The sequence below is a fragment of the Rana temporaria genome, chromosome 4 (assembly GCF_905171775.1).
Source record: "Rana temporaria chromosome 4, aRanTem1.1, whole genome shotgun sequence".
Taxonomy (NCBI): domain Eukaryota; kingdom Metazoa; phylum Chordata; class Amphibia; order Anura; family Ranidae; genus Rana; species Rana temporaria.
This window is the reverse complement of record NC_053492.1, coordinates 67348995-67371659: the sequence shown is the minus strand read 5'-3', so window position 1 is coordinate 67371659 and position 22665 is coordinate 67348995. Positions and strand designations below refer to the sequence as shown.

At 43.8% G+C, this 22665-nt stretch overlaps 1 protein-coding gene across 2 annotated transcripts in view; it reads left to right on the top strand.

Moving 5' to 3' along the window:
- KLHL29 (kelch like family member 29) overlaps positions 1-22665 on the top strand; it is a 1298229-nt gene that overhangs the window by 132053 nt on the left and 1143511 nt on the right. For both annotated transcript variants that reach the window (XM_040348525.1, XM_040348526.1), the window contains exon 2: positions 18738-18906. The gene's annotated coding sequence lies outside the window, so the exon portion shown is untranslated. The remainder of the gene's footprint in view (positions 1-18737; positions 18907-22665) is intronic.

Genomic DNA, 22665 nt, shown 5'->3' with positions numbered 1-22665 from the left:
ACCTACACATAAAAAGTCACTTTCACTACACATGTTACATATCGTTATGCACAACGAACAATAATTTTAGAGTCAATATTCATGGTTAACACTAAAGTGATGTCCTGTGGGGGCTTTCTTGGAAAATAAAAGGCACTGAAGATCATCTATTTCCATCTTGATCACCCAGCAGTCATCCTCGTCTATCATTCAGCAGCTGGAAGAAGGAATCAAAGAATGGAATAAGTAACATGATTCGCGAGCTGTCCAAAACAGGGCCTTTGTATGAATTCATTCATCCATCTTGTTATCTCTCCGTTTGCAGTAAATAATATAGACAATAAAACATATGCAGTGCGGTATTGTGTAGTAAATTCAGGATATTAAAGTTTTTCCTCTGAAGCTTCCTACACGATGATAATGTCGGCTTTGACCATTATGGTAAATGCACAATGTGTAAGAATTCTCCGGGGAGGAAAAATGGTTTAAAAATACTCTAGTAAAAGAGAGATAATAAAAGAGAGAGTAAATACACTCCTTATCTATGTGCACTTTCATACATATATTATGGCGTCCTCATATATAGTGAATGAGCTGTGTGTTTCTGTGCACCGCTAATCTTCACAGTAAATCTTATATGGGTTATAAAATGTCAAACAGTGGCTTGTCTAGCTGACTGCTGGGGTTACTTACTAGCAAAGAGCCAAGCCATGTGTTTAGGAAACGATCTTATAGGGACACTGTTCCTGAATTATGAATTTTAATATATACATAGGGTAAAGGTGGCTCACTGTATAAGCTTAACTATTTCACCACTTGAGTGCCTGTCTGCATATACCCTTTTGATTACCATTTACCATCCATGTTTAGCTTCCAGCACAGTGATAGCTTGACTGACACTACTCTGGCATGCAACACTGTACCCATATTTCATTTTTTTATATATATAAAAAGATTTTAAACAAATATAAATATATTAATAAATATGTAAAACAACATTTTGAAGAAAAAAAACGTTTTTGTAACCTTCTGATGAAATAAAAATGTCAGGACAGTACAAAGACACCTTTTGGAAAGTAGACACCCTCATGTATGCCAACATTTTTGGGGAAATACAACATGCTGGTATTAAGAGCATTAAAACATAGAGCTTTGTAATGGTGCACTAGGTTATACGTAGAGGGAGGAGGAGGTGAATGGGTTAATGTACAGGTTCTATACAATGCAAGGATGGAGATGAAGGGACTATTGTGCAAGATAGGGGAAGTGAATGGTCACATATAGAGACAGGTTGGTGATCAAATGTCTAGAAGGGAAAAGGGTAGAGGGTGAAACCGTTAAATATGAATTAAAGAATGATTCAGCTGCTGCTATTGACCCCTTTGTGATGGATCACTTGGCACCTGCTTGGTTGCTTTTGCCAATCAATGCCTCCTGCCCTCCAAACCGTTCCAGCAGACCAAGAGCTAATCCCAAAGCCCTTTTACCCCAAACATCGTACACAGACAAAATGTTGAGCTAGAAACAATGACTGTTTATTGAACAGAAATAATTTTTTATACAAAAGTAGGTCAGTCACCACATGAACGATAAAACCAAATATTTACCCGAAACATCACACAATGGCTTAGATAACGAGGTAGAGTTGACACAAGTCTAATCCCATCATAGGAACACCCAAGAGTTAGCAAAATTAGCCAACAAACAGGAACAATAGGTGACTTAAAGCGGGAGTTCACCCAATTCCTTTTTTTTCCCCTTAGATTCCTGCTCGTTTTGTCTAGGGGAATCGGCTATTTGTTTTAAAATATGATCCGTACTTACCCGTTTTCGAGATGCATCTTCTTCCGTCGTTTCCGGGTATGGGTCTTCTGGAGCGGGCGTTCCTTCTTGATTGACAGTCTTCCAAGAGGCTTCCGACGGTCGCATCCATCGCGTCACTCGTAGCCGAAAGAAGCCGAACGTCGGTGCGGCTCTATACTGCGCCTGCGCACTGACGTTCGGCTTCTTTCGGAAAATTGTGACGCGATGGATGCGACCGTCGGAAGCCTCTCGGAAGACTGTCAATCAAGAAGGAACGCCCAGTCCCGCAGCCCATACCCGGAAGCGGCGGAGAAGATGCATCTCGTAAACGGGTAAGTACGGATCATATTTTAAAACAAATAGCCGATTCCCCTAGACAAAACGAGCATGAAGCGAAGGGGAAAATGTGTAAGGTATGGGTGAACCTCCGCTTTAATTAACAATGGGAATACACACCTAGGAGGCACTCAATGGGAAAGACCTACTTAACAATAAACACATAACAAACAGTGATCCCATCCCACCTCAAACTATCCAGCAACAGCCTACAACAGTCTAGGAGACAAACTCTTACAATGTTCCAGCAGTTTGCAAAGGTGGAATTCATTTATCTTCCTAGATCTCTTGAGGGATATTGTTGATAAATATTTTGGTCTCAAGTGAAGGAGCCTCTCCAACCCAGTCTGCAGGAGGGCCACCATATTCCCTCTGACCATTAACCTGCACAAGATTAATATTACACCATTCCTTCCACTCCAGAAAGGAAGCTTTATTGTCTTTATTCAGAGAAGTAATCCAAGCCTTGCTCCAAGTGTGCATTGCATGGTTTATCAATCATTGGAGAATGATCTGCTCTCTCTATGGGCCATAATCAGTTGGTATGAGGCAAGCTCCTATTCCCCTACAAAAGCCCCTGTCCTGATTAGGTTTGTCATACACTTTATTTGTTTCTCCTTCATATTATGACTACAATTTCTCACCTTCTTCTATTGTAAACGGGAGGGGAGGGTACGTCAATGTAAAAAAGTGGCATGTGATTGCTGTGATTAGCTACCATCACTATCATCACAGCGATTAGCGGGCCACAACAACTACCAGAGGTTGTTTTCTCTATTACCATTTCTAAATTGTGCTGGGGAAATAACAGTTCACCAATCCACCGTTTAAAAACATACTCTGGAGGAAAACAGATTAAAGAGGAACTTAACTCCTGAGTGTTTCGTTTTTAAATCCATCAAAAAAAAGTTCAGAGTTTGCATAATTAAGCGTACTCACATGCCATACAAATTCAGTTTTGTTTTCTAGTAATCTTCTGTCTGCGTCGCCATCTTTCTTTCTTTCTTTCATCGATAAAACCTGGCTGTCTTTTTTTGGTTTCTTCAGCCAGCCCATTGATGATGCATGCCAGGTCTGCCCTCCTCTATCTGCAATCATTTTTTGAGTGGAGGCTTGCTCCAAAGACCATCACCAGACATGATTTTGCACTGGTATTGTCCTAAAGAAGCCTTTAGTTTCACTTTAAAAAATAATCTATAGTTTTCTCACGCAGGGCAATGCAGCAGGTTCATTTAGAGGACCAGTTTCGACTGACTTTTGCTCACAGAACTGCTTCTCTTCCAATACAGGATCTCAGTCCACCATTCACACCTGAGCACTTTGTCATATGATTCCCAACATTTTACAACACTCAGGACTAAGTATTCCATTATTCCCAACAGACCAGTTCACACCTGGGCTCTGTATCACTTGTCAACTTTCATGTGAAGCTCAGGAAAGCACATGAGCTTCTTTGGGGCACAATAGTGCATTTTGGGTCTCAGACTTTATGAGGCACCTGAAAGTTGCTTGAAAAATTTTCCTTCGTGCATGTTTTTCAGACGCTGCTATTTAAAAAGTCTATGGAGCCAAAATGCGCAGTTCTGCAACTCTGGCCCTAATAGTCTCTACAGATGCAAATACAGTACTCACCATACCTTCAATCCCATACTGCTCCGCACTAGAGCTGCACGATTAATCGTAAGAAAATTGCGATCTCGATTCACTCCCCCCCTCTCCAGGACGGATGACCTGCGATTTTTGAGTGCGGCCATAGGAAAGTCCCCGGCTTCGGCCTAGCTTCGGAGCGGCGGTCATCTTGGTACCAGTGTTGCCAACCTTCCGTATTTTTACGGACAGTTCGTAAAAACAGGCACTTTTTCCCCCCGTTCTTAAATGTCCTTGGTTGCGGGAATGTGCCAGTAAAAATATCCGAGATTGGTTCGGCTAGGAACTGCGCATGGAGATTGGAGGCAGGGGGTGATGGTGGCTGCGGTGGCACCGCAGAGGGGGATTGAGGCAGGGGGAGATTGGAGGCAGGGGGAGATTGGAGGCAGGGGGTGTTGGTGGCACCGCAATGGGGGATGGTGGCAGGGTACAATGGAGGCAGAGGGAGATTGGAGGCAGGCGGAGATTGTGGCACCGCAGATGGGGTGAAGGCAGGGGGTGTTGGTGGCAGAGGGGGATGGAGGCAGGGGGAGATGTGACTAAATAATTTGCCCTTATTGTATCGAAAATAACAAAAATATGTTTTTTTACCTTAATATCTACCTTAAATCACATTGCTATTTGCCTAGCGTACTTGTTTGTAGCCTAAATACTGAAACGTGCACCTAAAAATGTAATTTAGTAACTTTCGTGAAATGCCAGTAAAAACGTGGCTGTGCCAGTAAATTTCGGGTGTCGTGTGCCAGTAAATTTCAATCTGGTAGGTTGGCAACACTGCGGCGGTGGCTGTCTCATAGGAAGTGATGTTTCGGCGCCGCCATCTTGCTCCACCCCACACTCCTGCACAGTAATGTTAGTGTGTTCACCGCTCCTATACCACGCCTTCCCATCGAAATCAATGGGATACCGGGGTATTAACCCTTTTTCGGCCGCTAGCGGGGGTTAAAACCTCACCGCTAGCGCCCGAATATCGCGGTAAATACGACGGTATAGCGGCGCTACAAATAGCGCGGCTATACCGTCACCGCGGCTCCACGCCTCAATGTAAAAGAGGTCTTATAGTGTGGTTTATCCTAGCAGGGGTCTCAAACTGGTGGCCCTCCAGCTTTTGCAGAACTACAAATCCCATGAGGCATTGCAAGGCTGACAGTTGCAAGCATGACTGCCATAGGCAGAGGCATGATGGAATTGTAGTTCCGCAACAGCTGGAGAGCTGCCAGTTTGAGACCCCTCGCCTAGAGGTTATAGGAAGGTGTAGTTGCGTGCAGTTTTTGGTAAGAGGTCAAGTATGGAGGTGAGCTCTGATATACCCTAGTCAAGTACGAGTCACCCATGTCATAGCTGCTACTTCCACATCCACACAGTCACATCCAATTTTCACAGGTTCTGACCGTTTTAGAACCAAAAAGAACAGACTTACTAATAGTGGCCATACACGTTCCGGTAAAGGATCGCTTTATTTTCCAAACAGTCTCCTGTGGTAGGAATAATCAATCTATAGTTAACAACCTATTCGGTTGATATGCTACACACAGGAAAATAGATTTTGATTGATAGTTAAGATATGATTGTAATTTATGATCCTAAATTATCAGTCGGTGTAATCCCATAATCAGATCAACTGAATTAATGGACAGAGGAGTTCAGTGCTTGCAAAACGATCGATCATTTTCCACTCTGGGTGATCTGTTGGATGGAATCCAATGCAAATCGATCAGAAGTGAAGTTGTAGTTGTTTAATTGTATACACATCTGATCGTTTTGATCGAATCGCACATTGATTGAATAATAAAACTGAAATGACTGTGGCCACTATATCATTAGGACTTTGTTTTAACTCCAAGCAGTTATAGTGGAACAGCTAGCAAGCTTGGCATGCTGGGACTTGTAGCTCCTCACCAACTATGGCGCTCTTTGCCCAGCATCAGGCTTTGAGCAAACGTTTCACTTGACTGAAGTATTGTGTCTGTGTGTCGGCACAGCGGGTAAAATGTGAGCCGAGGCCGCTGCAGTGACCGGACTGGTAAAAGCCGCCTGTCATTATGCCTTCTCACAGCCTGCACCCTCTGAGTGACACACTGCTAGAGAAACGGCATTAGCTGCACGCTAGCGGGAATCTTCTGACTGATACTTTTATGAGTTTTTGATTTCAAAGGATATTGTGTTCTGGCTGCCTCTGAATTTTAAAATGAAGGACATGGACAGTTACAAGCTAGCACATGGCTGGCAAGAAAAATATATATATTTGAAGTTAGAGAAACAATAAAGAAATGGAACCTTAGTGCTCTTTTTTTAAAGGTTTTTTTTTTTGACCTGAAAAGTGTCAACAGTTTCTGGTTTAAAGAAAAAAAAAAACACGACTGTGCTCAGCTTCCACACCCATATCAGTTTGTGATAATCTTTTAAATGACCTTGTTGTCCCTATATATGATTCGTAAATATATATACGCAGGGCTGCTGATAGGGGGGGACCACCAGTCCTCCTGTAGGGGGCCCCAGCACACAGAGTGGCCCGAACAGCAAGAGCAATCGGTGTGGTCAATCGGAGGGGCATTTACAGAAATATGCCCGGTGCGCCGCTCTGCAGCAGCTAAAAGCTGGTTTCTCTCCCTCCCACCAGCTTTCAGCTGCTGCAGGGAGAGGCAGACACAGGGCTGTCTGAAATTGCTTCCCCTGCTCCGATCCCCCTCCCTGTTCTACCATAAAAGGGCTCATTTACGCAGGTTCTCTGTTGTGTCCGCTAATAATAATTTTTGTGTATTTTAAGTAAAAAAATAAATTGATATATGGGGGGGCTGCCTTTTAGGCTGTACGGGGCACCAAGATTTCTAACGGCAGCCCTGTATATACGTACACAGGGGCAGCCATATTTCCTCATTACATATACAGGCTCTGCTTCCTGCTTTACAATGCTGCACCAACTGCAGCCTCAGCTGCATATCATTGCTCTGCACCAGGACCCTGAGAGTCACAGCTGTGGCCACACCTGCACAATGTGTGTCAGCATTGCTGCCTGTGGTCTCCAACAGGGGCGCTTGTGACGGGACATTCATGGCATCTTCACCTTTTATTTTATTTTAATGTAAGCTTCAGATTTTTAAAGATTAAAAACGTTTTAAAATGACATTAGCATATGTTAAAATATGTAAGATTTTAGTTAGTTGGGTACTCTATGTTATGACCTTAGGTCTTATTTTTAGGGGGGGAACACGGTATGTATATACCAACTCACTTAAACTCATCTCTGCTTCGCTTGAGCCTGCTCTTAGTTTGTTCATTCCTTTATACGTCTGATAGTTGGAAATTTAGAGCTGGCCATACACGGTTATTTTCTAAATAGGTTCCTTTAAGCTAGTGCATTGTTCACTTACCTTTTAGTTCGATTTCCCTTCTAAATGTTTTTTTTTTCATTGTCTGAATTTCTCACTTCCTGTTTCTCCTCAGTAAGCTTGCCCCAATCATCCAAGCTGTTTGTTGGCTGGGGGTTAGTCAGCCAGAACAGCTTACTGAGGAGGAACAGGAAATGAGAAATTCAGACAAAGAAAAAAAACATTTAGGCCATGTACACACGACCGAACATGTCTGCTGAAACTGGTCCGCGGACCAGTTTCCGCGGACATGCCCGACCGTGTGTACGGCCTAGCGGACCGGATTCCTGGGCTAGCGGACAGGTTTCCAGCGGACAAAAGTTTCTTAGCATGCTAAGAAACTTGTCCGCTGGAACCATGTCCGTCGGACATGTCCGATGGTCAGTACGACTCATCGGACATGTCCGCTGGTTATGACGTATAACCAGCGGCCCGAAATCCCGCGCATGCGTCGAATTGATTCGACGCATACGTGGAAGCATTGACCTTCCGTGTCAGAGAACGTCGGTGTCGTCTACGTCACCGCATTCTCTGTCCGTGGGGATTTTGGTCTGAGGGTGTGTACACACATCAGACCAAAACCTCCCAGCAGACATGTCCGATGAAAACGGTCCGCGGACCGTTTTCATCGGACATGTCTGGTCGTGTGTACAAGGCCTAAGAAGGGAAATCGAAGGAAAAGGTAAGTGAACCAACAATGCACTAGCTTAAAGGAACCTATTTAAAAAATAAAAAAAAATCAGCCAAGAGCTGAATCCAATGAATAAAATTATTGATTGGATTCCCCCATCTTCACAAGGGAGGTAGATGGAGGAATCCTCCCTACTGTGCTATTGTGTTCTGACCGCAAGATTTCAGAATACGCTGATTGGCAGCTGCACTGATCATTTTGATAAAGATTTGTGCAACTATTACAGAACCTACAAAATTGGCAGCACCATATTTTTATCCTATCTACTCTGTGCTTTCAGGAAACAAATGCAATTCGGAGTGGGGGCATAGCATTTACAAACTCTAAAAGCTGTTAGTGAAAAAATAAAAATAAAAAGTCAAATTTTGCAAATATTTTATTTTTTAGATTTAGTAGGAATTTTGTAAATGATGTTGTGTTTGTGTGTATTGGTAATGATTTTAGTGTATTTTCAACCAAAAATTTCTGCTTCCATGTGGGTAGCTGGGGTGAGATCGGACGTGGCAGGAGTAGCAGTAGGCTTAGACCGGTTCCTGCATATGTTTACTCTTGTATGTATACACTGTTGAATGTTGACCTAATTGTATTGTTGCTGTGGTTCATGTGAATATTCGGCTGTGAATAAATAAAAAAAAAAAAAAAAAATTCTGCTTGATAAACATTTGCGCAGCTACTACAGCACCTTCAAAATTAGCAGCAAAGAACAGGCCCAGAGCAAAGGGAACTTAGGTGCAAGGCCCACAACATAACTGGGGGGTTGCTGGGCAGGTTGCACTGGTCAGTTCCTGCTAATGTACAGGTTGGGGGGGGGCTTTCACTAGGCAATGGAAGGGTAGGAGGGTGCGGCCTGGGTACTGGGTTATCCCCAGGGGGCAGGTGGTAGTTTCATTAGTTGGGGGCAGCAGGAGAATAGTTAACAGCACAGAAAGTTTTTTATTCCCCCCCTCCCTCCTTATCTTTGAGGCTATCTGGTTGGCTTAATGTTGTGTTTTCTCGTCTAGGTTGAGGGGGTCTCGAGTTCTTGAATGTCGGAATGTTGTAAGGAATACAGTATGTGGTGTGGAACGGGTTGGGCCTATCTTGGTATGGGTGCCTTTCCTTATCATGGAAATAATGGGCTATCGGTTATCGGGCTGCATTGGGGCAAGAAGTTGGTGATAGTTTGTCCCTGAGCTGGTGGAATCACGGTTAAAGGCCAAGAAGATGCCTAGGTGGTGGGGGTACAGCCGATGCGATAGTAAACCTTCCTTTATGAACCTTAGGCCCCGTACACACGAGAGGATCCATCCGCTGGAATTGATCCGCGGACCGGCTCCAGCGGATAGATCCCCTGGTGTGTACAATCCAGCGGATCTGTTTCCGGGGATTTTTATCCCCTGGGATGGATTTCCAGCAGATAAAAATTTGAAGACATGCTTTCAAATCTATCCGCTTGAATCCATCCCAACGGATTGATCCGCTGGTCTGTACAGACTGACCGGATCAATCCGTCCGAATGGATCCCCCGCATGCGTCGTAATGATTCGACGCATGCGTGGAATTCCTTTTATGACAGCGTCGCGCACGTCGCCGCGTCATCATCGCGGCGACGTCGCGACACGTCATCGCGAGGGGATTTCGGCGCGGATTTCGATCCGATGGTGAGTACACTCCATCGGATCCAAATCCTCGCAAATCCTCGAGAGGGTGGACCGTATCCGCGGATAAATCCTCTCGTGTGTACTAGACAGACATAGTAGTCAGTTTAAGGCGGGTACAAAAAAGTTGGGTTATATATATATAAAATGGAATTTATGTTACAGAAAATTTTTGTTATGGTTGTTAATAAAGAGGCCGTACAGCCATTTAATCCAGAAGGTGTTGCGTATTTCTTTTCTAAGGTATTTATTGGATAGAAAAGAGGGATGGGGCTGGTAGGTGGTGGCAGGTGACACATCAGCCATACACCAGTCATGTTTTTTTATACTGGTCCTGTGCTTTCAGAAAATGTATGCTTTTTGGGGTGTCTTTTATAAACTCTGGAAGCTGTAAATGAAAAAAATAAAATCAAAAAGTGAAATATTGTCAGAAACGTTCTGGCCACCGGAGGTTTCAATTGGAACGCAGGGCTTGGCAGCGAAAGGGTTCAATTCTTCCGTGGCAAGAGGATACAGCTTCTGCGCGAGGCTTTGAATTGCTTTCATTTTAACAAAGTAAAACCCCTTTCCTCATCACGGATAAGCCGGGCTTAAATCACTCATTTCATGCGCAGATCTCTGACTTAGGTTATTGATGTCACATGACCCCTCACGATGTGCGGACTTAATATCAGAGGCGAGGTAGGATTCGTGTGATTAGGGCTGCTGCCGAGACCGGCTCTACATTTCGACTGCAGAAGATCCAATAAGTCAGTTACAGCACAAATCCACTGCAATGGTTTATTGTTAATTCAGAGACACCTCTCCTAGCAGCTGCCTAAAGCAGGTTGACTATTTCTGTGCACTGCCCCAGGGCCGCGGATCAATTCTAAGCCGCCATTGGAAAATAAATACAGTGGTAACTTAAAGTGACTTTCAGTCAAGAAAGGCAGTAGAAATTTGTACAGGAAATCCTTTTGTGGACAAACTTTGCCAGAAAAATTGATTTCCTGTTTTATTCTTTTTTTTTTTTCTGTTGATGATCAGTCTATTTGCATGTCTCTGTATCCATCAGTTAAAAGGGTTGTAAAGGTTCGTTTTTTTATTTTCTAAATAGGTTACTTTAAGCTAGTGCATTGTTGGTTCACTTACCTTTTCCTTCGATTTCCCTTCTGAATGTTTTTTTTTCTTTGTCTGAATTTCTCACTTCCTGTTCCTCCTCAGTAAGGTGTTCACTAAGCTGTTCTAAATGACTTTCCACCGCTCGGATGATGGGGGCAAGCTTTCTGAGGAGAAACAGGAAGTGAGAAATTCAAACAAAGAAAAAAAAAATTAGAAGGGAAATGGAAGGAAAAGGTAAGTGAACCAACAATGAACTAGCTTAAAGGAACCTATTTAGAAAATAAAAGACGAACCTTTACAACCCCTTTAACCACTCCGCCCCCCCCCCCCTCTCATGGCCAGGTCATTTGTTGATTTAACTGACAATTGTCCAGTCGTGCGACGTCGTACCCACATACAATTGATGTTATTTTTGTTGGTATTTAATTACCAATGCGTTTTTATTTGTTAGTGCTATAAACAAAAAAAGGCTGACAAGTTTGAAAAAAATAAAAATAAAAAAAATAAGTTTCACTTTCTGCTATAAAATATATGGGCCATATTCTGAGTAAAGTTACGATGGAGTAACTCAGGATACTCCATCGTAACTCCCTTTTTTGACCCGTGTATCTATGCTCCTGATTCTCAGAATCCGTTTTGCATAGATACACTTAAGATCCGCCATCTGTAAGTCACTTACACTGGCGGATCTTAAATGCAATGACGCCGGCCGCCGCTAGATGGCATTTACATGAAGGAGTCATTTGCATATGCAAATGATCCTTCTACGCCGATTCACGAACGAGTTCGCGTCGCGTAACCGTCGCTAACGTCGTTTGCGTAAGCGGAAACTTACCCCTGCTATATGAGGGGTAAGTTTCCGCAAGTCTCGCGTAGGCCATGTTACGGATGGCGTCGGGTCCCCGTCGTGTTTTTTCGTCGGATACGTCGTTTACGTAAGTCGTTCTTGAATACGACTTTACGTCAATGACGCACACGTCGGCGTCATTGACGTTTTCCGCCGAGAACTGGAGCATGCACACTGGGCTTTTTGCAGCCCGGCGCATGCCCAGTTCTTTTGCATCGGGGGCGCGCTTCATTTGAATAGAAGCCGCCCCCTTGGAGATCCGCCAGGCTATGCCGGGACACTTACACTCCGCTGTCCCAACTTATGGAGCAAGTGGTTGGGGAATACAACACCTGCTCCAGTAAGTTGGGACAGCGGAGTGTAAGTGCCCTAAGCGAAGCAGGCGGATATTTAGAGAGAATATGGCCCTATGTGATTAAAAAAAAAATGTAATCCTAGTTTCTTCATAAATTTTGGCCAATATATATTCTGCTACATGTTTTTGGTAAACAAAAATCGCAACAAGCTTATGTTAATTCATTTACACCAGGGGTAGGCAACCTCGGGACTCCAGCTGTTTTGAAACTAAGGCCTCTTTCACATTGAGGCGTTTTTCATGCGGTACAGTGCTAAAAATAGCGCTGCTATACCGCATGAAAAAATCATGCCCTGCAGGCTTTAATGTGAAAGCCCGAAGGCTTTCACACTGAAGCGATGCGGTAGCAGGACCGCTCCAAAAGTCCTGCTAGCCGCATCTTTGGAGCGGTATAGGAGCGGGTGTTTACCGCTCCTATACCGCGCCTTCCCATTGAAATCAATGGGAAACCACAGTAATACCGCCCGCAATGCGCCTCTGCAGAGGCGCATTGCAGGCGGTATTAACCCTTTTTCAGCCGCTAGCGGGGGTTAATACCACACCGCTAGCGCCCGAATATCGCGGTAAATACGACGATATAGCGGCGCTACAAATAGCGTGGCTATACCGTCACCGTGGCTCCACTGCCCAATGTGAAAGCAGCCTAAAAGTCCCATGAGACATCTCAAGACCCTGACAATCACAGGCATGACTCCTAGAGGCTGAGACATGATGGGATTTGTAGTTTCACCACAGCTGGAGTGCTGAGGTTGCCTACCCCTGGTTTAGACGATTTTATAGCATCTACAAACTATAGTATATATTTATGGAGTTTTTATATATAATTTTTTTTTATAATAGCAATGGAGGCGGTCAGCGACTTATAGTGGAACTGCGATATTGCAGCAAACAATCGGACACTAACTGACACTTTGTCCACTTTATGGACCAGTCACACTAATGCAGTGATCAGTGCTAAAAATATGCACTGCCACTGTACTAATTACACCGGCTAGGAAGGGGTTAGACATCTAGGACGATCAAAGGGTTAACTGTGTGCCTAGCCAGTGTTTTTGTGTACCGTGTTAGGTGCTTTTACTAAGGCAAGAGATAGATTTTGTTCCCTTTTTTGCAGGAGAAAAAAATCTATCCCTTCCTCCTGTCAGAACGGAGTTCTGCCTTGTTTACCTAAGCAGATCCCCCGTTCAGTGTATTTTACCGACCATAGTGAATGCAGGCTCCTGGGTTTAATAAAACTTTAAGGTGCTGGGACGTCTGGCTGAAGTCCTTGAAAGCTAATAAAGGACAGTAGGTGATTCAGCTTGCCTGCTTCCACCTGAAAAAAATAAAATAAAAAAACAATAGTATTAGGCCCCGTACACACGATAGAATCCATCCGCAGATAAATCCCAGCAAATGGGTTTCTGCGGATAGATCCTATGGTGTGTACACGCCAGCGGATCTGTTTCCGCGGAGAAATCTCCTCTGGGATGGATTCCAGCAGATCGGATATTTGCTGTGCTGCACAACATATCCATCTGCTGGAATCCATTCCAACGGATGGATCCGCTCGTCTGTACAGACTTACCGGATCCATTCGTCCAAAGGGATTCCCCGCACGCGTCGTAATGATTTGACGCATGCGTGGAATTCCTTATATGACAGCGTCGCGCCCGTCGCCGCGTCATAATCGCGGCGACGGCGCGACACGTCATCGGCAGAGGATTTCCGCGCGGATTTCAATGCGATGGTGTGTACACTCCATCCCATCGAAATCAGCGGAAATCTTTGAGAGGATTTATCCGTGGAAACGGTCCGCTGGACCGTATCTGCGGATAAATCCTCTCGTGTGTATGGGGCCTAACAGTAATTTGACTACTGAGGCCCTGTACACACGATCAGTCCAAACTGATGAAAACAAACTGAAGGCTGAAGTCTGAGGCCCTGTACACACGACTGAGTTTCTCAGCAGAATTCAGCCAGAAACTCGGTCGGAGCTGGATTCTGCCGAGAAACTCGGTCGTGTGTACACTTTTCAGCGAGGAAGCCGACGAGGAACTCGTCGGGCCGAAAAGAGAACATGTTCTCTATTTCCTCGTTGTTCAATGAGGAAAGTCGGCTCGCCGAGATCTCGGCGGCTTCCACACTGAACTCGACGAGGAACTCGATGTGTTTGGCACGTCGAGTTCCTCGGACGTGTGTACGGGGCCTGAGAGGTGCTTCTCTTCTATTTTATACTCAGTTGTGACATGACGCTACTCTTATATCAAGACATCGCTTGTATATCAAGTCAAAATGTATTAAACATTTTTGCTTGTCTTGCAAAATGTTCTCAAACCAAGTTACTCTCAAACCAAGGTTTTACTGTATTACACATTTTCATGTTTTGCCACCATTTGCTTTTTTGACAGCGTCTGTAAATGATTTTAATTTAATCATTAGTAATTGATCCAGCCTAATGCTCAGTTTCCATTTATTACAATATGGTAGCTGGCTTATTTACTAAATTGCCAACACATAAGTGCTGACGGCGCCTGCCGTTTGTTTTCCGGTAATTCGCGCTACATCTGTCCGCGTATAAATGCATACGTTTTCATTGTGGCTTCGTGTCTCTTTATTTTTTTGCATTGTGATATTACAAGACTGGGTATTAAGATAAATGGAGACGTTTTTTTTTTTCCCACTTATGCATTTGCCTTGAAATATGAAAAAGTATCTGATGCTAACGAGACCATCCATCAAAATCAATGAGCAGATGCTTGGGTTGTTTAGCAATATGTAGAGTAGGCTTGCTTGCAGTAAAAAAGGAAAAAAAAAATCAAAATTAAACAGCTATTTCCCAGCTGATGAAAATCTCATGTGTAAATAAATGTCGTGTGTGATGGTAGAACCGTGGCTCAGCATCTACATATATCCGGGATTTGAGTATGGTAAAGCATTCCTGTCCTACAATTTTTGAAGTGGATCTGCATCCAAATATTAACATAAAGCTATGCTGACAGCATTGCTGATGTGGATAAATGAAGAGTAATCGAAGGGCTAAAATTTGGATCTTTCCTAAATGCTGTACAGATGTGCCATCCCCTGGGTAGCTGGTCACATGATCTTTGTTGATGGGGAGCATGAGCCGATATAAACTTTGATGATAACCAGCACAAGAGCGAGCTGCGCGCAGCGCGGTGATGCGGGGTGTCAGTCTGACACCCTGCATCTCCGATCTCGGTAAAGAGCCTCCCACACATTTAACACTGACAGGGGTGCTTACAATAATTACATTTTAATTTTTTATGTAAAACCTTTATCCCAAAAAGAAAAAAAAAAATCAGGTCAGGACTCTGTACAGGACAGTCAAGTTCCTCCACCCCAAACGTGTTCATCCATGTCTTTATGGACCTTGCTTTGTGCACTGATATGCAATCATGTTGGGACAGGAAGGGGCCATCCCCAAACTGTTCCCACAAAGTTGGGGACATGAAATTGTGTAAAATGTCTTGGTTTGCTGACACCTTAAGAGTTTCCTTTCACTGGAACTAAGGCCCAAGCCTACCCCCTAATAAAACAACCCCACACCAAAATCCCCCCTCCACCAAATGATTTGGACCAGTGCACAAAGCAATTTCCATAAAGACATGGATGAGCGAGTTTGGGGTGGAGGAACTTGACTGGCCTGCACAGAGTCCTGACCTCAACCCGATAGAACACCTTTGGGATGAATTAGAGCATAGACTACGAGGCAAGCCTTCATGTCCAACATCAGTGCCTGACCACACAGATGCGCTTCTGGACGAATGGTCAAACATTCCCATAGACACACTCCTAAACCTTGTGGATAGCCTTCCCAGAAGAGTTGAAACTGTTATAGCTGCAAAGGGTGGGCCAACTCAATATTGAACCCTACAGACTAAGACTGGGCTGTCATTACAGTGCATGTGCGTGTAAAGGCAGGCGCCCCAATACTTTTGGTAATATAGTGTTTGTGTGTGCTTTAAACATTTCCCTAAATTTTAAAAAGGTGTATGGATGTCAAGTCAAACTTTCAATTGATGTACTAGGCATAACTATTCTCTCCCACCACTTTGCAATCAAAAATGTGAAAAGAAAATCTTAAAGTAGGACTATAGGCAAAACTTTTTCCTGGTTCCTCCATGGCAGCAAACGTGGTAGTAGCCCCGCCTACATCTGTCCACAGGACCAGTGATAGCTATAAAGAGTTAACACCCACACAACAGCCCATTCCCTTTTTTGTTGCCATGGAACTCAGAGCCAGTGTGAAGAGAAGAAACCCTTACCCGCCTGTTTTTTTCTTTTTGCTGTCACAATGTAGAGTATACGATTTCCTATCATCTGTGCCTAGTCTTGCCACAAAGAGTTAATCCAGCTCTGAGCAATCCTCTTTTCTTTTTCCAGTGAGATAGGACAAACAGAAGAAAACTTTTGTTCATTCTTCCCCCTTGCTGTGAATGACAGGTTATTTACATATCTCATGCACTAGCCTGAGACAGGCATTATTTTTTAATTCCAACCCCCACTCCTTTTCTGAAGTCACGTGGTTACTTTTCTGGATTTTGACTGGATGCTAGTGATCATAGCAGAATTTAGTGTAAGGAATACATGTATGTTGACAAGGGGAGTGTTGAGGTGAGCGGGCGGCTACTGACATCACGACTCCACCCACTGAGCTCCAGACACCAGACTCACCCTCAGAATCTGCAGTTTTACAGTTCTTATAACAGACAGAAGGGAGACATTTGACAGGTAAGGATACATGCAGGAGACATGTATATCCTTATAGATCAGCACTATGGCAGTAGTTTAGAAAGGATGAGAGTGGGTTTACATCCACTTTAATACTACATTGCAGAAGTATTTATCATTAAAGCGGGGGTTCACCCTAAAATACAACTTTGTACCATGCCATTCAGCATACTAGCGTGAGCTACAGTATGCCTTTATTTTTTTTTTGTGCTGTACTCACAGTTTAATCGATTAGTTTCGTTTCAGACTCCCCGCGGGGAGTAGGCGTTCCTATGAAGAGGGGAACATGATTGACGGCCGGCTATGACGCGTCGCGCTTCATGAAAAACGGCGCCTGCGCACAGACTAGGAGCTGACTGCGCAGGCGCTGTGAAGAGCCAAGTCCTATTTCGTCTATTTTCGGGAAGCGTGACGCGCCATAGTCAGCCGTCAATCATGTTACCCTCTTCATAGGAACTCCTACTCCCCGCGGGGAGTCTGAAACTTAACTAACAGATTAAACCAGGGCTCGACAAATCCCGGTCGCCAGGTCGCCATGGCGACTAGAATTTTTTATTTATTTTTGTGAGCTGGCGCCATCTGGTGGTGAGCCGTTGGTATTACAAGTTATTACCACCAGATGTGATCTGGCACCATCTGGTGGTGGCCGTTGGTATTACAAGTTAAGCATTACAAGTTAAACCGCAATTCTAATGTAATTTTTCACTATTTTTCACTATTTTCACTGCCATCTTCTTCCCTCTAATTAGAACCCTCAAACATTATATATATTTTTTATCCTAACACCCTAGAGAATAAAATGGCGATCGTTGCAATACTTTCTGTCACGCCGTATTTGCGCAGCGGTCTTACAAGCGCACTTTTTTGGGAAAACACTTTCAACCTCTTTGTCACCGCGCCATAGACAAAAGACGTCTACAGCGCGCTTCCGGAATCATCTGTGAGCATCACAGATCGCGGTAAATTGCCGCTGATAGCGGCCGTTTACCACGTGATCGCTCCGTCAAATGACGGAGCGATCAATTGTAAACAAACCGGCGTCATGTGATGACGCCGGTTCCTCCCTCTCCTCTATGTACTGATCGGTACAGTGTGAGAGGAGAGGGGGGAGAACGGAAGCAGCAGCAGCTGCTGTGGGCTGGATCTGTGACAAATGCAGTCACAGATCCAGCCATCCCTCCCTGCGCAATACTCTGCAATAACACCAATACTCTGCAATAACCCCCCCCCCATACTCTGCAATACCCCCCATACTCTGCAATACCCCCCATACTCTGCAATACCCCAATACTCTGCAATACCACCAATACTCTGCAATACCCCCATACTCTGCAATACCCCCAATACTCTGCAATACCACCAATACTCTGCAATACCCCCAATACTCTGCCATACCCCCACTACTCTGCAATACCCCCAATACTCCGCAATACCTGCTAATATGACAGAAACAATTTTTTTTTTTTTCTTACAGAATTTTCAGTGTTTTTTCTTTTATAGCGCAAAAAATAAAAAACCCAGAGGTGATCAAATACCACCAAAAGAAAGCTCTATTTGTGGGAAAAAAGGACACAATTTTTAGATGGGCACAATGTTGTATGACTGAGTAATTGTCATTCAAATTGTGAGAGCACCGAAAGCTGAAAATTGGTCTGGTTAGGAAGGGGGTTTAAGTGCCCAGTGGTCAAGAGTTTAATTAAAAAAATAAGACAACAGTAAAGTTATCCCCATTTTTTAAAATATTATGAAAGATAATGTTACGCCGAGTAAATTCATACCCAACATGTCACGCTCCAAAATTGCGTACGCTCGTGGAATGCCGACAAACTTTTACCCTTTAAAATCTTCATAGGCGACGTTTAAAAAAATCTACAGGTTGCATGTTTTGGATTACAGAGGAGGTCTAGGGCTAGAATTATTGCGTTTACATATGCGGGCGCTGCTCACGTATGTGTTCGCTTCTGCGTGCAAGCTCGTCAGGACGGGGCGCGTTTTCTGGCTCCTAAATTTTTTAGCTGGCTCCTAGATTCCAAGCAAATTTGTCAAACCCTGGATTAAACTGTGAGTACAGCTAAAAAAATTAAAATAAAGGCATACTGTAGCTCACGCTAGTATGCTGGAGCTACAGTAAACCCCCGCTTTAAGCCACTGTTCTATCTTGCTATCACACACTGCATTTAAACTTCCAAAGAAGGTTTGAACCTGATTGGTGTCTGAGAATCTTTTCTTTTTATTTCAGGAATTTGATGTGGAATAGATATTAGGAGCCTTCCAGGGTGTTCGGGAATCGCTCTACCACCTCTCAAGCAAGGGATCCTAGAATACCATAGTACCCATATAAGAGATCGGGGTGTACTAAGACAATAAAGAAATACCTGGAAGAAAGAACGCTGAACAATGTTCCTAAGGTAAACTTGGCTCTTAGTCTAATACAAGTCTTAAGTTGAAGAAAAGTTAGCAACTTGTTAATTGTTGCCGGTGTGTTGTTTGCTTATTCTTTGTGTTTTCTGTATAATTTCATATCCCGCCCCATTGGCTTGTAAAGGGTTTTAATTAACACATGGTGTATGCTAATATGCTTTTTCTTTTTAATTATGGAGAAGAGCTAATGTCAAATTGTGACTAATTATGGATTACATAATGCTTTCAGAATTCTTTTTTAATTGATTCCATTTTATTAATGCGTTGCAGTGACATGACAGCAATTAAGCAGAAAGGCGCAAGAGTTAAATATGACATAAGTATGCGCGAGTAAATAAAATGCCAAACACAAGTAAAATTAAGAGAAATGAGAGCATGTTTTGAGAAAAAAAAAACACGATCCTCTACTAATTAATGACTTGTATCACTGTGAGTCAAACCCAACGCTTGTGTTTTCTGATATTACTGCTAAGGACATGTAGTGGCTTCTCCAGTGTGCAAAACGTACAGATGTGATCTACATCCATAGGAAACCCTGTTAAATGAACTGTAGTGCATTAATGCAAAGTGCACCAAAAAGTTGTGAACAAACCATATGATAAGCCCTGAAGGGTAGGTTCTTCCCCTAAATGTAGGGTTGTCCCGATACCACTTTAAGACCGAGTACAAGTACCGATACTTTTTTTCAAGTACTCGCTGATACCGATTACCGATACTTTTTTTTAAATGTCATGTGACAGTTTCTCAAAGCACAATACAGATTAGGTGGCACTGATCTACAGCACTGACAGGAATAGGTGGCATTGATCTGCAGAACTGATAGGATTAGGTGGCACTGATATGCAGCACTGATAGATGGCTGTCTGGCTCTGGCAGGCACTGGCAGGTGGTACTGACATCTGGCACTGGCAGGTGGCACTGACGGCTGGCACTGGCAGGTGGCACTGATGGCTGGCGGGCATTGATAGGTCACATTTATGGGCACTGATGGGAGGGCTGCCTGCAACGCCCATCCTGGTACTCTTTGCACTCGGCCGCATAACAGCAGCAGCGGCCATCTTGTTACACCCAGCCCAAACTATATGGGCTGGGTGTAACAAGATGTCTGCTGCTGGCATACTGTGGCCGAGTGCAGGGTATACCAAGATGGGCATCTCTGACGGCAACACAGAGCGTCACTTCCGTGACCGAATTTGATGGCTTCGGTCGCCCTGAATTCTACACTCCCTGCCACCTCAACGTGCCTCCCCCCACTCTGCCCGCTACTCCGCTTGCTACTCCGCCAGGTATTGGCTAAGGCAGGGATGCCCAACCAGTGGCCCGGGGGCCACATGTGGCCCACGGAGCCCTCTGATGTGGCCCGCGACCTCCTGCTCTGGGATGGAATAGAATACTGTTATTAAAGGTCTGTTTTATTACTAAAATCACAGGGTATATATGGGCATATCTGTTCTGCACTGAGCCATAGATTTCTGTTATTACCTGCGAGGTTGGTGAGGGAAAACTGCAGCGCATCTATGTGAAAGCAGCCTTGGGCCACGGTCAGCCTGACCCAATTGGACCCTCCATTCACCTCTAAGGAGTGGCAGATGTAAACAGACTTGTGTCCTACCTCCAATCCAATCCACACAAAAAAAAAGGAGTATAGTGGGCTGTGTCTGCTCTGCATATACAGAGCAGACACGGACCTGCCATCCACCCGCGCCGCTCATTGTGGCCGGTGACCGGTTACCAAGTCCCTTAACTGGCCCTCTTTCTTCAAAAGGTTGAGCACCCCTTGGCTAAGGCATCGGGAGCATTTGTGCGAGTACAAGTACTCTCGCAAATAGTATCGTATCGGGACAACCCCACCTAAATGTGTTGGCTGTATTTTATTGTTTGTTTTGAATAATCTTATATTATTTCCAGTTCATTTGGCTTTTTTTAACAAATACTCCCAACTTTATACCTAAAAAAAAAATGTTTGGGATCGGGCAGATACACTGATTGGCTGACTCTGCCTGTGACATAAAGCATATATATATATAGTGTCACGTCGCTGTGTTCAGTTACCAGCAGCCAGAGGGAGCCTTGAGCTGATAATAGGTAAGAAGTTAGAACATGGGGTGGGATGTGGAGAAAAATATGGTTAGCTTTAGATAGGGATTAGGTTTGCTTTATCTTGAATTTTGGGTGGTCCATCTTTCAAAGCCATCTCCTATTAAACTAATGCAAAGCATATTTTCAATATAATAGCCACAAGAACCACCTTGCATCTCTCTGCTTGATGCCTCGCTGTTTTTCGGAAGGCGCCGCATGCACCAGAAAAAAAAAAAAAAAGCCATTATATTTCTGCCATGTGGGAGAAGTTACAAATAAATGAAACCGGTAAGGACATGAGCTCTGTCAAATGGACTCTTGTGGTTTTTATTAGCCGAAAATTGTTCTGCCAGTTTGGTTTAGCGCTCGCTGTTCGGATGAAAGTAGCGAGGTCTCCACTTCATGTGCCGTGGAGTTCATTAGAACCATTGTTATTTTTAATGAATTACCTGTGTTTATTCTGTTGCGTCCAATTCCCCCTTGCTTTGCCTTTTCCATTCCGTCTCTCCCTTCCTCTCTCTCCCTTGTGATTGCCTCATATTGGTTAATCTACTCGCCAAGAAGTCATGCGAGCTGGAGATTTACATTCAGCACCGCCGTGAATCGCTAATTTCACATTCTGGTCTTGTCGAGGAAAGTACTTCTGCAAATGTTTCTTTTCTGCCCTGTTTTTCTGTTGTAGGTGGAACGAAAACAGATAAATACAGTTTTGCCATTTATTTATTTATTTATCTTTTTGCCTGTATAAAAAAATCGAACCCGCTATGCCAGAGATCTGGAGCCTGTAAGACGTGCTTACTTTTGTTTCGAGAACTATCTTGTACTGCAGGATCTGGGGGAAAAAATGGCATTCAGCAGGGCTTAGCGTTCAATTATTGGACAATCCCATAGGGATCTCAGCTGCTGCTGCTAATGTATAGTATATATTGGTCAATCCTGGCCGTCTGCTAATGGAAAATACATTCCCGGCAGCTGAATTAAAGGAGAACTGTGGTCTGCTTCCCTACTGTGCTATGCTGTGGGGAACTCCAGATTTTTTTTTAGATACAGTATCAATTTTTATTTTATTTTATTGTTTTATTAGTTTCTTTTTATATATATATTTATTATTATTATTATTTTTATATGTATACACTGTTTAATTGTTGTGTGTTTACCTGGGAACTTTTTTCTCACTTCTTGTGCTAATGCTGGGAAAAGGATCACAATTGGCAGTGAAAGAAAATGCTACTCTCACACAAAATTGCAAAAACAAAACATAAAACATATATATATATATATATATATATATATATATATATATATATATATATATATATATATATACATACTATATTGTCAAAGGTACTGGGACACCTGCCTTTACAAGCACACAAACTTTAATGGCATCCCAGTCTTAGGCCCCGTACACACGTCCGAGGAACTCGACGGGCAAAACACATCATTTTGCCCGTCAAGTTCCTTGTGAAGCCGCCGAGGATCTCGGCGAGCCGAAATTTCCCATTGAACAACGAGGAAATAGAGAACATGTTCTCTATTTCCTCGCCGAGGTCCTCGTCGGCTTCCTCGGCCGAAAGTGTACACACGGCCGGGTTTCTCGGCAGAATTCAGCTCCGACCGAGTTTCTGGCTGAATTCTGCTGAGAAACTCGGTCGTGTGTACGGGGC